A 6,259-nucleotide genomic window follows, 5' to 3' on the forward strand; every position below is an offset into this window, starting at 1 on the left:
TTGTAAAGAAGGTAAACCGTGTAGACTACCAGCTAAAAATGAACGGCAAGGTAAAGACCTTTCATATAAATCTTCTTAAGAAATATGTCGAAAGAGCACAAGGTAACAATGTTCTTGTTGTGACTAATGAAAGTGTATTTGGTACAGTAAATGCTACATTTGTGGATTGTGTGCGAGACGCAACACAGGAAGGACAGTTAGACAACTATCCGACACTTGATGCTGACCAAGGCACAGCAGTATATATAAATGGTTCGCTATCAAATGTGGAGAGGGAAAAGCTGATGAGTCTCATAGCCAAGTATGTTGACGTTTTACAAGACCAACCATTTCTATTTTAGAACATGACATCTGCATGGTAAGTGATAAGCCAATACATGTCAAAACACGTTCAGTTCCTTTTTCTTTGGAAGAAACGGTCAACAAAGAGGTGAGTGACACGTTAAAATTAAAGATCATTGAACCGTCTGAGTCTCCTTTTTGTTCTCCAATAGTTATTGTTCCAAAGAAGGATGGTACCAATCGGTTTTGTATTGACTTTCGGTTACTAAACAGACAGACAATTTTTGACTCTGAACCAATACCAGATGCCGATGTAATATTTGCAAAATTTGCAGGACACAAATATTTCTCAAAAATTGACTTATCAAAGGGGTACTGGCAAATAAAACTGACAGAAGCATCTAAACCAAAGACAGCTTTTAGAACAAGTAAAGGGTTATTTCAATTTTGTGTTATGCCCTTTGGCTTAGTCACAGCGCCAGCTACTTTTTCACGATTGATGCGATTGAAGTTTTGAGTGACATGGAAAATGTCGACAATTTTATTGATGACATAACCATTTTTTACAGAGACATTTGAACATCATCTCAAAGTACTTGACGAACTTTTTCAGCGTCTACGTAGCGCAGGCCTAACTGCTAAACCAAGTAAGTGCTCATTTGCCTATCCCAGTTTGAATTGTCTAGGTCATGTGATTGGCAATGAACAGTTGAGACCAATGTCTGACAAGGTCAAGGCTATACAAGATGCACCAAGACCAGGAACTAAGAAGCAACTGCGGTCATTCCTTGGGTTAATAGGATTCTATCGTAAGTTTGTTCCAAATTTTGCATGTATTGCATTGCCATTAACAGATTTGACTAGAAAAGGGTGTCCAACCAAACTTGTGTGGGGAAAATGTCACGAAATTGCATTTCAGTCATTGAAGTCGTCCTTAATTCATTCTCCTATTTTGAAACTACCAAACATAAAGGAGTCTTTTATACCTCAGACTGATGCATCTGATAGAGGTTTAGGGGCTGTGTTATTGCAGAGTGTAGAAGATCAAAAGTTACCAGTAGCATACGCGAGTAGGAAGTTGAAAGAGAGTGAAAGTGCGTACGCAACAGTGGAGAAAGAATGTTTGGCTATTGTTTGGGCCATTCAGAAATTTCAAAAGTATTTATACGGTCAAGAGTTTGTTCTAGAGACTGATCATAGTCCACTTGTGTATCTCAATCAGTCAAAGGTCACTAATCCTAGATTGATGCGCTGGGCACTCAGTCTCCAGCCGTATCGATTTAGAATTCAGGCTATAAAGGGAAAAGAGAATGTAGGTGCAGATTATCTTAGTCGTTTGTAAATTTTTGTAAATAGTTTCTTATCTGTAAAGATTCAGGTTTGCTTTCTAATTTTTATTAGATTTTTATGTGTTTTAAAGTACTGCGTACTTTTGTAAAAATATGAGGTAATTGTCACATTCAAATCTCCTAATCGAACACGCAGTAATTTGTATTCACCTGTGGGGAGCCTCCATTTTTCACTGGGTTCATTTAACCCCGTTTTATACCTCAAATCACTGGACCTTTAAAATATTGGTGAGCCCGTGCTTCAGTTTGGACACGGCAGTCCAGGTAGAAGGACGTTTTCAAAACTTCTCAAGATTTACATAATTGACTTTTATTATACACATGGCAGACCACTGAGGGTATTTCAACTCAACCCTTATTTAGAATTTATGATTTGGTCCTGCTTCTCTGAGGTAAGCCTTATTTGTATTTGTTTTTATTATTTTATGAAGTTGTAAATATCTTAAAACACCCAGACACGAAATTTCTAAAATATGCAACTTTAAGCTATTCCATTTCATATTTTTAAAGTTCTGTTATTTATAGTTACATTGTATTCGAAACTGCTAAAGTCTGTAAAGTATGGTGGATTGTTTGTGTCTTTATTTGTCGGTTCTACGTTCTGTATTTACTGTTGTGAAGTATAGCATTTATTGCATTGTACATACTGTACTGTAACGGTTCAAAGCGTAAATTGTATATATGTCTATATTATTCTGTGTATGATATTTAACAGGTCTCATTGATCATTCCTGTGTAGTAGTGTAGAGATGGCGGCCCGTACCAGTCACATCTCATTGTCTTAAACGCAAGACGGACGTGTAACCTCTTCGGCACGGGAGAGGGGGAAGTGTAATCTCTTCGCACTGGAGAGGGGTGACTGAGCCTCCTTAGCGGCAAGAGACTGTAGTGTAACCCAAACACCGTTTGGAACCATAGAATACCGGCATTCGAGGGACAGGGACGACCACACACCAAAGCAGTTTATTTTGTTGTACAATATTTTGTTAATTAAAATGTAAAGTTTAAATGTAGAAAAGATTTTCTGTTATTTATCAAAGAGGAGTTTGGATCACTATTCTCTACGCAAGGTCATTATTTGACACATAAAAAGTCGCCATTTTTCGTGTATTGTGTTTATTACTTTCCTATTTCAAATGCTCAGGAAACTGCCAAAAATTAACCAAATGCCTTGAATTTTTTAAAAAGACGACAGAATTGATTAAGGAATGGAATAAGGATAATTTTCATCCTAATCTTATGTATTGAAAACTTTTATTACGAACTAATTTTTATGTCTTCTCTAATATAACCTTGCTATTTTTACCGTGCGCCGTAGGACTGTACCTTGTGCACATTCAAGCAGAATAAAATCTTTATTTTTGAATATATATTATCAAAAACATTATGATTCACTTAAATATGATGAATAAATATTTACTGAAAATTTCAACTTAGTGCGCCCATTACTTTTCGAGAAAAACGCTTTGTCCAGGATTTTATGGGACAACCCTCGTAATAATTACAACAACAATATCAAATTATCTTTTTATTGAATTTTACTTATTAATAAATAAAATATTTTATGATAGTTTTTCAAAATAAAGAACACATAAAGAATGACACGAAAGTGCTTTTTCATACTCTTTCATGATTGTGTATCTTAGTATCACAATAATTTGCATAAGAGTGTGGTAACATTAACTCTATGAACATGGTTAATGAAATAAAAACCTCTATGTGGTATGTTTTCCCTGATTAAATGTAAAAATAAAAAAAAACAAGACTCAGAAGAAGGTGCTTGAACAGTTATAAAAAATGTGTTTTCATGTCAATGTCAGCTAAACTTAATTTTAGGAATAAACTCATGTTTCAAGCATTTTAAGACATACCTTCGGTATTGCAAGTGAAAGTATGAGTATTCTCACATTAAAAAAATGATGCATGCATTTGATATACAAATTGATTCTACTATGTGTTTATATCCATTTCAATATATGATACCTTGAATATATAAGGTTTATGTAAGTTGATATTAACATGCAAGTGCAAACGATTCCTATCAGAATAGCATTGTCATCAATATACATATTTTAAGAATACAAAAAAAATTAAACATAAAACGGTGACATATTGTGATCATTTATATTATTTATCCCATGTTTACACATTTATCCTATGAGTATGACTCAATGGATATTTTTTACATCCTAAACGTCACATATGGTACTGCGTTAGAGTGATGATGTAAAATGAAGTGGAGTCCCATATAAAGCAGTGTAAACATTGAAGGTAGTGTATAAAACATGGGACAATATGAATCTCACATGATTTGTAGTTGGGTATAATTTAAATCCAACTCGTTGTGTGTTTTCATCCCCTTACCTTTCACCCCTCGAAAACCATTTGCATAAGAGTGTGGTAACATTAACTCTATGAACATGGTTAATGAAATAAAAACCGAGGCTGCGCCTCGGTTGACATTCGTTTGATAAAAATCATATCCAACACAAAATCATGTGAGATCCTATATACATATACTGAATGGAAAAGGAAAAGCATCGCTAACTTTTGAATTGAACTGAAAGTATTATATCCAGTGTATTTAACAGTAATATTATCAAACATTTACATCTTTTTTTTTCAACAAGTTTCCAAAATCTTATGTCATTTTGACTGAAAATTTATGAGTTTCTGAAATTCATATGTCGATGCCCTACCCCAAAAAGTGGTAATAAAAATTCTCGTAATTTCCCCTTGAGCATCAGTAAAAGCCTTGAATTTCCTGAGCATTAAGTTCATCAGAAAATTTATCTTTCCAAAAGGGATATTAATCAACCTTTCCGACAGGGTTGCATACGTTGGTCGAGAATAGCTGCAACATTTAAACGACAACAAATCCTTCCGCCCAGTTCATCTCGAAAATTTTCGAAGAACAAAAATTGGTTGAATTTCTAGATTCTAGCTTATTTGGTATTTGTTTATGTTTGTAAGAACGTCTTGGTATACAGTGACAGAATTTTCCCGTTGTAAATATGCTAAGAACATTACGTATGGGACGACTGAGAGTTTTATCAAAGTAAGGATGCCTAGCTGGCGGATCAAAAAGTTTTTGTCATTTCAGGGTGAATTTTTTCCACAATTGATTCCCATTGTATTAACATCGGCTTCAGTGATATTTCTTCGAATATTGACAAGATGGCAAAATTAAAAAAACCTCTTGATGTCACTTTATTACAATCCAATGTCAACGTCATGGTTGGTTGGAAACCTTTTAATTTACTCTCACGCAATATATTTTTGGGCGGAAATGTTAAAAATAAACTGCAGAATAACATGTTGTTGCCCTTTATCACTTACGCAATTTAATAACTAGACCAAGTGAAACATCTGGCAGCTATACCGTGATCGCAATAAATTTATACGGTCTGCATATACGTAAAAAGCTGTTTATACCTCCAGTGCATCAATGGGTACTACAGAATGTGACCACAAAACTGTCATCATCAACATGGATTTGATTTTTGGCTTTTTATCACTTTTCGTACGGGTACATAAAGTAATACACGTCATGTTTGGGTAGATTTGAGCACAGATGTTAGTTCAAAGTAACAAGAATACACTTCTAACTAATTTTCGTAATTTTTAGCCACCTAGTAAACAAATCGCATATTACGTTTTCATCCGTTCATTTCTTTTTCCCTCCAGTATATATAACTTGGTACATTATTAATCGTAGGGTTTTCGAATACTAAATCCTCTGCGTTAATGCTTAGTCTCTCCTACTCTGTTATCAAATTTTACAGTTCTGCAGGATTTGGAAACATCGCGTCGCTTATGAAAGTAGCAAGCTAGTCCGATAAAAAATGCAAGCGCCATTAAAACAGAACAAGGGATTACAACTTCAAGTATCAATGTTTTGTCCGTCTGGCCAGGTTCTACAACGACAAAGAGTAACTATGAACTGCTATGCTTTCAGTTCCTTTGTTGATGAGATAAAAGATACTACAGGGTGTGACACAACTATTTCATTCTTGAATATTTTACTCGAAAAAAAAACGCTAATGGAAATCTAACAACCAAACTTTTTGATAAAAGCTTTAAACACAGCGCCACGCGGGAGACTATGTTTATTTGGTAACATCTTCAAAATGGTACCATGAATAAAAATATCCAATCATTTATTTATTAGGTACAAAAAATGAATGTTATTCATTGAATAAATTCATCATTTTGTAAGCAGACTGGTCGATGCATTAACCTTTTAAACACATATAATTCATCAATGAATCAATTGCTGACTGATGATTTTCATCATTATTAGTCCATTATGCATACACTGAATAGACGACGAACTTGTTCGTTATTTCCCGATCTTTACAGGTAGCACGTGGCAGTCGGCAGGGGATGCTCACTCCTCAATGACAACTGATCTTACATTTAATGTTTCGAAGGTCCGTGTTTGCTCTGCTCCTATTTTGTATTGTTTTATAAACTTGGATATTGAATACTGTTCGTTATCTCCATATTCTTCATTCAATATCGAACATATTGTTATTCTCAAAAATAATTTTAAAAAAAAATTAACGAGAAAGTTGATAAAACAAGAATATCAAATGTCTTATTTCAAGTCATCATTTCGTTAGTTC

The 6,259-nt window shown here is 34.3% G+C and overlaps 1 long non-coding RNA gene across 1 annotated transcript; it reads left to right on the top strand.

The window, feature by feature from the left end:
- Positions 1 to 363: 363 nt before the first annotated feature.
- Positions 364 to 2,696, top strand: LOC134255643 (uncharacterized). Its single transcript, XR_009989596.1, has 3 exons — positions 364 to 430; positions 852 to 929; positions 2,347 to 2,696. It is a non-coding gene; the product is annotated as an uncharacterized LOC134255643 (long non-coding RNA).
- Positions 2,697 to 6,259: the final 3,563 nt, after the last annotated feature.

Source organism: Saccostrea cucullata, unplaced genomic scaffold (assembly GCF_032062105.1).
Source record: "Saccostrea cucullata isolate Sc308-1 unplaced genomic scaffold, CSIRO_AGI_Scuc_v1 ctg1570, whole genome shotgun sequence".
Taxonomy (NCBI): Eukaryota; Metazoa; Mollusca; class Bivalvia; order Ostreida; family Ostreidae; genus Saccostrea; species Saccostrea cuccullata.